The following is a 10,559-nucleotide window of genomic DNA, read 5'->3' as shown; positions in this document are numbered from 1 at the left end:
TCTTGGACGATACAAACACGTCTTCTAATTCGGTGAGTCTTTTAGGTGTCACAGGACTCTTGGACGATCCAAACTTCTCTTCTCATTGGGTTAGTCTTTCAGGTGCCACAGGACTCCTGGGTGATACAAACATCTCTTCTACTTGGGTGAGTCTTTTAGATGCCACAGGACTCTTGGATGAAACAAACGCCTCTTCTAATGGGGTTAATCTTTCAGGTGCCACAGGACTGTTAGATGATACAAACGTCTCTTCTACTTGGGTGAGTCTTTTAGGTGCCACAGGACTCTTGGACGATACAAACGCCTCTTCTAATGGGGTTAATCTTTCAGGTGCCACAAGACTATTGGACCATCCAAACGTCGCTCCTCATCAGGTTAGTCTTTCAGGTGCCACAAGACCTTGGACGATACAAACATGTCTTCTAATTGGGTTAGTTTTTCAGGTGCCACAGGACTCTTGGACAATACAAACGTCTCTTCTCATCGGGTTAGTCTTTGAGGTGCCACAAGACTCTTCGATGATAAAAACATCTCTTCTACTTGGGTGAGTCTTTTAGGTGCCGCAGGACTCTTGGATGAAACAAACGCCTCTTCTAATGGGGTTAATCTTTCAGGTGCCACAGGACTGTTAGATGATACAAACGTCTCTTCTACTTGGGTGAGTCTTTTAGGTGCCACAGGACTCTTGGACGATACAAACGCCTCTTCTAATGGGGTTAATCTTTCGTGTGCCACAGGACTGTTAGATGATACAAATGTCTCTTCCAATCGGGTTAATCTTGCCACAGGACTCTTAGACAATACAAACGTCTCTTCTAATCCGGTTAATCTTTCAGGGTCCACCGGACTCTTGGACGATCCAAAACTCTCTTCTACTTGTGTTAGTCTTTCAGGTGCCACCAGACTCTTGGACAATCCAAATGTCACTTCTCATCGGGTTAGTCCTTCAGGTGCCACAAGACTCTGGGACGATAGAAACGTCTCTTCTAATCGGGTTAATCTTCCAGGTGCCACAGGACACTTGGAAGACACAGACGTCGCTTCTAATCGGGTTAGTCTTTCAGGTGCCACAAGACATTTGGATGTTACAAACATGTCTTCTAATTGGGTGAGTCTTTTAGGCTCACTCTTGGACAATACAAATGCCTGTTCTAATGGGGTTAACCTTTCAGGTGACACAAAATTATTGGACGATACAAATGTCTCTTCTAATCGGGTTAGTCTTTCAGGTGCCACAAGACTCTGGGACGATACAAACGTCTCTTCTAATTGGGTTAGTTTTTCAAGTGCCACAGGACTCTTGGATGATACAAATGTCTCTTCTAATCGGGTTAATCTTCCAGGTGCCACAGGACTCTTGGAAGATACAGATGTCGCTTCTAATCGGGGTAGTCTTTCAGGTGCCAGAAGATACTTGGATGTTACAAACATGTCTTCTAATTGGGTGAGTCTTTTAGTTGCCACAGGACTCTTGGACAATACAAATTCCTCTTCCAATGGGGTTAACCTTTCAGGTGCCACAAAATTATTGGACGATACAAAAGTCTCTTCTAATGTGGCTTATCTTTCAGGTGCCACAAGACTCTTGGACAATACAAACTTCTCTTCTCATTGGGTAAGTCTTTCATGTACCACAGGACTCTTGGAAGATACAAACATCGCTTCTCTTCGGGTTAGTCTTTCAGGTGCCACAGGACTCTTCGACGATCGAAACGTCTCTTCTAATCGGGTTAGTCTTTCAGGTGCCACAAGACTCTTGGATGATACAAATGTCTCTTCGAATCGGGTTAATCTTCCAGGTGCCACTGGACTCTTAGACAATACAAACGTCTCTTCTGATCGGGTTGATATTTCAGGTGCCACAGGACTCTTGGACGATCCAAAACTCTCTTCTATTCGGGTTAGTCTTTGAGGTGCCACAAGACTCCTGGACGATCCAAATGTCACTTTTCATCGGGTTAGTCTTTCAGGTGACACAACACCCTTGGATGATGTCTCTTCTAATCGGGTTAATCTTTCCGGTGCCACAGGACTCTTGGACAATCCAAAACTCTCTTCTATTTGGGTTAGTCTTTGAGGTGCCACAAGACTCCTGGACGATCCAAATGTCACTTTTCATCGGGTTAGGCTTTCAGGTGACACAAGACTCTTCGATGATACAAACATCTCTTCTACTTGGGTGAGTCTTTTAGGTGCCACAGGACTCTTGGACGATACAAACGCCTCTTTTAATGGGGTTAATCTTTCAGGTGCCACAGGACTGTTAGACGATACAAACGTCTCTTCTACTTGGGTGAGTCTTTTAGGAGCCACAGGACTCTTGGATGATACAAACGCCTCTTCTAATGGGGTTAATCTTTCAGGTGCCAAAGGACTGTTAAATGATACAAATGTCTCTTCCAATCGGGTTAATCTTCCGGGTGCCAAAGGACTCTTAGACAATACAAACGTCTCTTCTCATCGGGTTAGTCTTTGAGGTGCCACAAGACTCTTTGATGATACAAACATCTCTTCTACTTGGGTGAGTCTTGTAGGTGCCACAGGACTCTTGGACGATACAAACGCCTCTTCTAATGGGGTTAAACTTTCAGGTGCCACAGGACTGTTAGTTGATACAAATGTCTCTTCCAATCGGGTTAATCTTCCGGGTGCCACAGGACTCTTGGACCATCCAAACATCGCTTCTCATCGGGTTAACCTTCCAGGTGCCACAAGACTCTACGAAGATCGAAACTTCTCTTCTAATTGGGTTCGTCTTTCTGGTGCCACAGGACTCTTGGATGATCCAAACGTCTCTTCTCATCGGGTTAGTCTTTCAGGTGACACAAGACTCTTGGATGATCCAAAACGCTCTTCTAATTGGGTTAGTCTTTCAGGCGCCACAAGAGTATTGGACGATCCAAACGACGCTTCTCATCGGGTTAGTCTTTCAGGTGCCACAAGACTCTGGGACGATACAAACGTCTCTTCTAATTGGGTTAGTTTTTCAAGTGCCACAGGACTCTTGGATGATACAAATGTCTCTTCTAATCGGGTTAATCTTCCAGGTGCCACAGGACTCTTGGAAGATACAGATGTCGCTTCTAATCGGGGTAGTCTTTCAGGTGCCAGAAGATACTTGGATGTTACAAACATGTCTTCTAATTGGGTGAGTCTTTTAGTTGCCACAGGACTCTTGGACAATACAAATTCCTCTTCCAATGGGGTTAACCTTTCAGGTGCCACAAAATTATTGGACGATTCAAATGTCTCTTCGAATCGGGTTAATCTTCCAGGTGCCACTGGACTCTTAGACAATACAAACGTATCTTCTGATCGGGTTAATCTTTCAGGGTCCACAGGACTCTTGGACCATCCAAACATCGCTTCTCATCGGGTTAACCTTCCAGGTGCCACAAGACTCTACGACGATCGAAACTTCTCTTCTAATTGGGTTCGTCTTTCAGGTGCCACAGGACTCTTGGATGATCCAAATGTCTCTTCTCATCGGCTTAGTCTTTCAGGTGCCATAAGAATCTTGGACGATCCAAACGTTGCTTCTCATTGGGTTAGTCTTTGAGGTGCCACAAGACTCTTTGATGATACAATCATCTCTTCTACTTGGGTGAGTCTTTTAGGTGCCACAGGACTCTTGGACGATACAAACGCCTCTTCTGATGGGGTTAATCTTTCAGGTGCGACAGGACTGTCAGATGATACAAATCTCTCTTCCAATTGGGTTAATCTTCCGGGTGCCACAGGACTCTACGACGATCGAAACTTCTCTTCTAATTGGGTTCGTCTTTCAGGGTCCACAGGACTCTTGGACGATCCAAAACTCTCTTCTACTTGGGTTAGTCCTTCAGGTGCCACAAGACTCTTGGACGATAAAAGCGTCTCTTCTAATGGGGCTAAAGTTTCAGGAGCCACAAGACTCTTGGATGATACAAATGTCTCTTCTAATGGGGTTTATCCTCCAGGTGCCACAGGACTCTTGGACCATCCAAACATCGCTTCTCATCGGGTTAACCTTCCAGGTGCCACAAGACTCTACGAAGATGGAAACTTCTCTTCTAATTGGGTTTGTCTTTCAGGTGCCACAGGACTCTTGGATAATCCAAAACGCTCTTCTAATTGGGTTAGTCTTTCAGGCGCCACAAGACTATTGGATGATCCAAATGACGCTTCTCATCGGGTTAGTCTTTCAGGTGCCACAAGACTCTGGGACGATACAAACGTCTCTTCTAATCTGGTTAATCTTCCAGGTGCCACCGGACTCTTGGAAGATACAGACGTCGCTTCTAATCGGGTTAGTCTTTCAGGTGCCACAAGACACTTGGACAATACAAACGCCTCTTCTAATGGGGTTAACCTTTCAGGTGCCACAAAATTATTGGACGATACACATGTCTCTTCTAATCGGGTTAATCTTCCAGTTGCCACAGGACTCTTAGACAATACAAACCTATCTTCTAAGAGTGTTAATTTTTCAGGTGCCACAGGACTCTTGGACGATACAAACTTCTCTTCTCATTGGGTAAGTCTTTCATGTACCACAGGACTCTTGGAAGATACAAACGTCGCTTCTCATCGGGTTAGTCTTTCAGGAGCCACAGGACTCTTTAACAATCGAAACGTCTCTTCTCATTGGGTTAGTCTTTCAGGTGCCACAGGACTCTTGGACGATCCAAAACTCTCTTCTATTTGGGTTAGTCTTTGAGGTGCCACAAGACTCTTGGACGATCCAAATGTCACTTTTCATCGGGTTAGTCTTTCAGGTGCCACAGGACTCTTGGACAATCCAAACTTCTCTTCTCATCGGGTTAGTCTTTCAGGTGCCACAGGACTCTTGGAAGGTGCAAACGTCGATTCTCATCGGGTTAGTCTTTCAGGTGCCACAGGACTCTTGGACGATCCAAAACTCTCTTCTATTCGGGTTAGTCTTTGAGGTGCCACAAGACTCTTGGACGATCCAAATGTCACTTTTCATCGGGTTAGTCTTTCAGGTGACACAACACCCTTGGATGATACAAATGTCTCTTCTAATCGGGTTAATCTTTCAGGTGCCACAGGACTCTTGGACAATCTAAACTTCTCTTCTCATCGGGTTAGTCTTTCAGGTGCCACAGGACTCTTGGAAGATACAAACGTCGATTCTCATCGGGTTAGTCTTTCAGGTGCCATAAGAATCTTGGACGATCCAAACGTTGCTTCTCATCGGGTCAGTCTTTCAGGTGCCACAGGACTCTTGGCCAATACAAACTTCTCTTCTCATCGGGTTAGTCTTCCAGGTGCCACAGGACCCTTGGACGATCCAAACGTCGCTTCTCATTGGGGTACTCTTTCAGATGCCACAAGACTCTTGGACGATACAAACGTCCCTTCTAATTGGGTTAGTCTTTCAGGTGACATAAGACTCTTGGATGATACAAATGTCTCTTCTAATCGTGTTATTCTTCCAGGTGCCACTGGACTCTTAGACGATACAAACGTCGCTTCTACTCGGGTTAGTCTTTCAGGTGCCACAAGACTGTTGGACGATCCCAACGTCGCTTCTCATTGGGTTAATCTTTCAGGTGCCACAGGACTCTTGGACGATACAAACATCTCCTCTCATCAGGTTAGTCTTTGAGGTGCCAGAAGACAACTGGACAATCCAAACTTCTCTTCTCATTGGGTTAGTCTTTCAGGTGCCACAAGACTCTTCTATGAGACCAACTTCTCTTGTCATCTGGTTAGACTTTCAGGTCCCACAAGACTCTTGGACGATCCAGACTTCTCTGGGTGACAAACCCCTTCCAGGCAAGCCTATTGCCCTCCTGCGTTCTCACGTCTTGCACAAAGATGAGGTTCCACCAGCCGCACAGCCAGAAAGGCTGTGCAGCAGCGTACCGGGAAAATACTACCGGAATTCGGGGGAGGGGGGAGCGGTCATTTGCCGAGCCCAAACTCCAGCAAAACAGTAGCAAGAGTTCCAGGAAAAAACATTTTGCACGTGCCGGTCATCCGGTCAATCTTTATTTGCCATGACCAGGCGTCATCACAAAACGGGAGTAACACATCTGCCCTAAAGGGCCAAGCCAGAGAAGCTCCACTGCTCATACACACGATGCATGATTCTGTTGAACTGGTGTTTTTTCTCGTGGCGTGTTAATGCATGTGTTTGATCATGGCCTGACTTCGTGAGCGTGAGCCTCCTTTTCTTGGCAGGCAGGCGGTGCACAAATCATCCGATCATAGAAAAGCAGAGTTGGAAGGGGCCTGTGAGACCATCCAGTCCAACCCCCTGCTCAATTCAGGACTCCAAGTCAGAGCATCCCTATAGAATCATAGAACAGTAGGGTGGGAAGGGGTCTATGAGACCATCCAGCCCACCTCCTGCTCAATGCAGGACTCCAAGTCAGAGCATCCCTATAGAGTGATAGAATACCAGTGTTGGGAGGGGCCTGTAAGACCATCAAGTCCAACCCCCAAATCAAATCCATACTTTGAGAAGCAGCTGTTCCAGACAGCAAAATGTGATGTGCGATGTCTTTGTCCAGACCACCCTGAAGCGTATCGCTCCCCTCAAAACCTGGCATCTCCAGGCAAGAAAGACACCTGGATCAAAACCTCGCTCTGCACCCTGTACGCCAAGTGGCAAAGCACATCATGTCAGTGCCCCCTCCCCCCCAGCGCTCTTCCACATTTTTATTCGTGACTTGGAGGAGGGGGTGCAAGGAATGCTGATTGGATTGGCAGAGAACACAACATTGGGCGGGAGAGCAAATACCCTGGAAGACAGAAACACAATTCAGAGTGATCTTAGAATCATAGAAAAGAATCATGGAACAGTAGTATCTTGACAGGCTGGAGCGTGGGGCAGAAAACAACAGCCTGACATGGAATAGGGATCCATGCGCCTCGAAAAAAGAGACCGAATGCACAGTTACAAGATGGGGGGGTACATGGCTCAGCAACACGACAAGCGAGAAGGAGCTTGGCAATGCTGCCGATTGCAAGCTGAAGATGAGCCCGCCGTGTGATGCGGCTGCAAACAAGGCCAATGCTGTTTGGGGCTGCAGGAATAGAAGCATGGCTTCCAAATCCCGGGAAGGGCTAGTGCCCCTCGACTCGGCTCTGAGTAGGCCTCATGTGGAGTGGTGGGTCCGGTTCTGGGCACCACGTTTTAACAAGGATGCAGAGAAGCTGGAGGGGGTTCAGAGGAGGGCAGCGAAGACCATCAGGGGACTGGAAACAACGCCCTGTGAGGAGAGTCTGAAAGAACTGGGCCTATTTCGCCTTGAGAAGACGGAGGGGAGATAGGAGAGCGCTCTTCGAGGACTTGCAAGGTTGTGCCCGAGAGGCCGGCCAGGATCTCTTATCGATCCACCCAGAGTGCAGGACACGGAAGCATGGGCTCCAGTTCCAGGAAGGCAGATTGTGGCTGAACATCAGGAAAAACGACCTGGCTGTTAGAGTAACAATGGAACCCATTCCCTAGGGCGGTGGTGGGCTGTCCCACACCGGAGGCATTCAAGATGAGGCTGGGCAGGGATGCTCTGACTTGGATTCCTGCATTGAGCAGGGGGTTGGACTAGATGGCCTTGTGGGGACCTTCCAGCCCTACTATGCGACGAGTCTATGATTCTGTGCTTATGGCAGTACTGTGGCAGAGTGTGCATAGGCTTTACCTACCCAGGCCACAACAAAACCCCAGGTTTTGCATGCGAGGGGAGGGACACCCTTGGTTGTCAAGTGAAGGGGACCGGCCTCAACGCTTTGCACATTCCGACACCTCCTGGAGGAGAGGGAGCAGGACACGGCCGCGAAAGCGTCATCTCCCTGCCGGCACTGCGTTTCGTTTCTCTTTGCCAACAGACCAGGAGCACGTGCGCCCCGCCGAGCAGAACTAATCCCCGGCGTGGAAGACGCTCCTGGCAGTAGCCGGGCAAGTCCCGGGCACGCAAAAAGAAAGGTGGGGCAGCTCTCGGGCCGTTCACCAGAAGAAAGCCCTGCCTCTCCCTGCGACTGTCGCAGTTGTGGCTGGTGGGAACCCTGGACGGCTGGTTCGAAGCCCTGGACGGCTGGGGGCCAGGCCCTCCGAAGGCTCGCCTCGTTCTGTATGTGGAAGGGAGGCAGGGGGGGACTAGGAGCAGGGCTTTTTCTGCTGTGGCTCCCCGGCAGTGGAATGAGCTCCCTAATGAGGTCGGCCTGGCACCAGCGTCATTTTCCTCCCAGCTGCAGGTGAAGACCCTTTTATTCCCCCCCAGCATTTTAGCATTGCAGCTTTCCAGACTTTTAAATCTCTGCATTGCTGCCGGGTTTTATTCTGGTTTTAGTCCAGTTGAGTCGGTACACTGTGGTCTCGATGTTTTATGTGGTTGGCACCGTTGAGTTAATCAATAAACCTAATTCAATACATAGGGTTGACATGGTTCGATGGTGTGCGTGTGTTCGTGAACCGCCCAGGGAGCATCGGCTCTTGGGTGGTATAGAAATGGCGCCACTAAACCCGTCTTTCCCGGGCAAAACATGCATAGGGTCGCTGCCTACGGTGCCCTGTTCCTTTTGTGGCCAGAACTCGGCCCCCCCTTCTGGAAACGGGTCCCAGGACATGGTCCCCCGAAAAGAAAGAGCAGCCCGGAGGGCCCTGACGGGCGAACGGAGTCACGGCGCAGCCTGTCGATGCCAAAGCCGGTCCCCACTGACTGCAGTGGGGTTTGCTCCCAAGTCGGGGCGTTTCGGGTCGTTGCTTCAGAGACACGCTTATGGGCTGTGCTGAGCCTCAGTGACAGCAGAGGCAAAGCGGGGCTTTGTGCCACCTCAAACACAAAAGATTCGGGGCAGAAAGAGCTGAGGGAGACTTTGTTCAGTTTGCCTGGCAGGGGGAGTGCGGCGAACCGATGCCGGCCCGGGTGGAAATATGAATTGGGGTGCTTCGAGCCGCCCAAATCCATGCATGGATTTGGGGCAGGGGTGTGGTTTGGCCTCACCCTGTTTGCCTTCAGCCATGCCCACTGTTGGAAGGCGGCCCCAGGGAGCTTCTCTGGAACGGACTCCAGCTCACGGGCTGGAAAAGGTCCGGCACCATTGCTGGGTGAGAGGGATGGATGCCCCAGGTCAGCAGAAGGCTGCTTTACAGGGATGGAGCCAAGGGACCGTGGTGGGGCCACCCTTGGCGCGCAGAAGTCCCCGGTCTCCTTTCTGCAGGCACTGAGCAGGGGGTTGGACTGGATGGCCTTACAGGCCCCTTCCAACCGAACTATTCTAGGATTCTACGATTCTATGAACTCCCACTGAAAAGATCTCGGAGGCTGGTGTGACGGGGCCCTGGCCCATGGCCAAAGGAGAGCAACACGAAAAAGGGTTCAGCCAACCCTGTGGAAACAGAGCAGTGCAGGGCTGGCACCCGGGGCTGGCCTGGTGGGGCCCCAGCCACGGGCCCGCGCTGCAGCAGGGGTCCTCTGAGCACAACCCCCTGGAGTCGCTCCTCCGTGCCGTCCCACGGCAGCCCCATTGTTCTCCCGCCTGGTCACCGATCGCCAGCCAAAGATGAGTCCGCCACGTGATGCAGCTGTGCAAAAGGCCAGCGCTGTTTGGGGCTGCAAGGATAGAAGCATGGCTTCCGAATCCCGGGAAGGACTGCCACGTGCCACGTTTCGCCTTGAGAAGAGAAGACGGAGGGGAGATCGGAGAGTGCTCTTCACAGAGAGGAAGGCCGGCATCTCTCCTCGATCCTCCCAGAGTGCAGGACACAGAGTCACGGGTTCCAGGGACAGGAAGGCAGATTGCAGCTGGACATCAGGAAAAACGTCCTGATATCAAACGCCATGATATTGTGTATGAGATCTTCCAGCTGTAAATCAATTTCTCCAACTCCAGCTTTCCCCAGCCTGATGGCTGGCAGATGTGTCGGACTACAACTCCAGTCATTCCCAGGCCACATGGCCAAGTGATGAGGTGATGGGGGTTCCAGTCCAGAGCACCTGGGTGGCATTGGGCATAGGAAGGCAGTTCTGCACAGCCCCATAGCATCAAGGCGACAACTTGGCAACGGTGCTGCGCTGGGGTCATGGGATTTGACCGATCAGTCTACTGAGCTGATCCGAATGGTTTTAAAGTGGTGTATGTTTGAATCGTTGCTCCTTTCGAAAGGCATCTAAGAAATTGTGATAATACAAAAAAAAGGTCGGAGAGGAACCTTAGAATCGTCGAATAGTAGGGTTGGAAGGGGCCTGTAAAACCATCTAGTCCAACCCCCTGCTCAGTGCAGGACTCCAAGTCAGGGCATCCCTATAGAATCACAGAATAGTAGGGTTGGAAGGGGCCTGTAAGACCATCCAGTCCAACCCCCTGCTCAATGCAGGACTCCAAGTCAGGGCATCCCTATAGAATCACAGAATAGTAGGGTTGGGAGGGGCCTGTAAGACCATCCAGTCCAACCCCGGCTCAATGCCGGAGTCCAAGCATGTGACTAAAGGAATTTGCGTATTTAGGGAAAAGCTGTATATTGGTGTTAGGGGGCATTGGTAGCAGCGGGTGAGGAGGGATGGGATCAGGGGTCCGTCTCTGTGGGCTCACAGGACACCATGTCCCTG

General features: G+C 50.0%; 1 long non-coding RNA gene across 1 annotated transcript; it reads left to right on the top strand.

The window, feature by feature from the left end:
• The first annotated feature begins 502 nt into the window (after window positions 1-502).
• LOC146333875 (uncharacterized) lies at window positions 503-1,642 on the top strand. Its single transcript, XR_014786505.1, has 3 exons — window positions 503-1,051; window positions 1,344-1,444; window positions 1,572-1,642. It is a non-coding gene; the product is annotated as an uncharacterized LOC146333875 (long non-coding RNA).
• The last annotated feature ends 8,917 nt before the right edge of the window (window positions 1,643-10,559 follow it).

Source organism: Heloderma suspectum, chromosome Z (genome assembly GCF_057233095.1).
Source record: "Heloderma suspectum isolate Gila_16-S chromosome Z, 16-S_ref, whole genome shotgun sequence".
Classification (NCBI taxonomy): domain Eukaryota; kingdom Metazoa; phylum Chordata; class Lepidosauria; order Squamata; family Helodermatidae; genus Heloderma; species Heloderma suspectum.
Note: the sequence above shows the minus strand (reverse complement) of the source record. Positions and strands in the feature narration are given on the sequence as shown.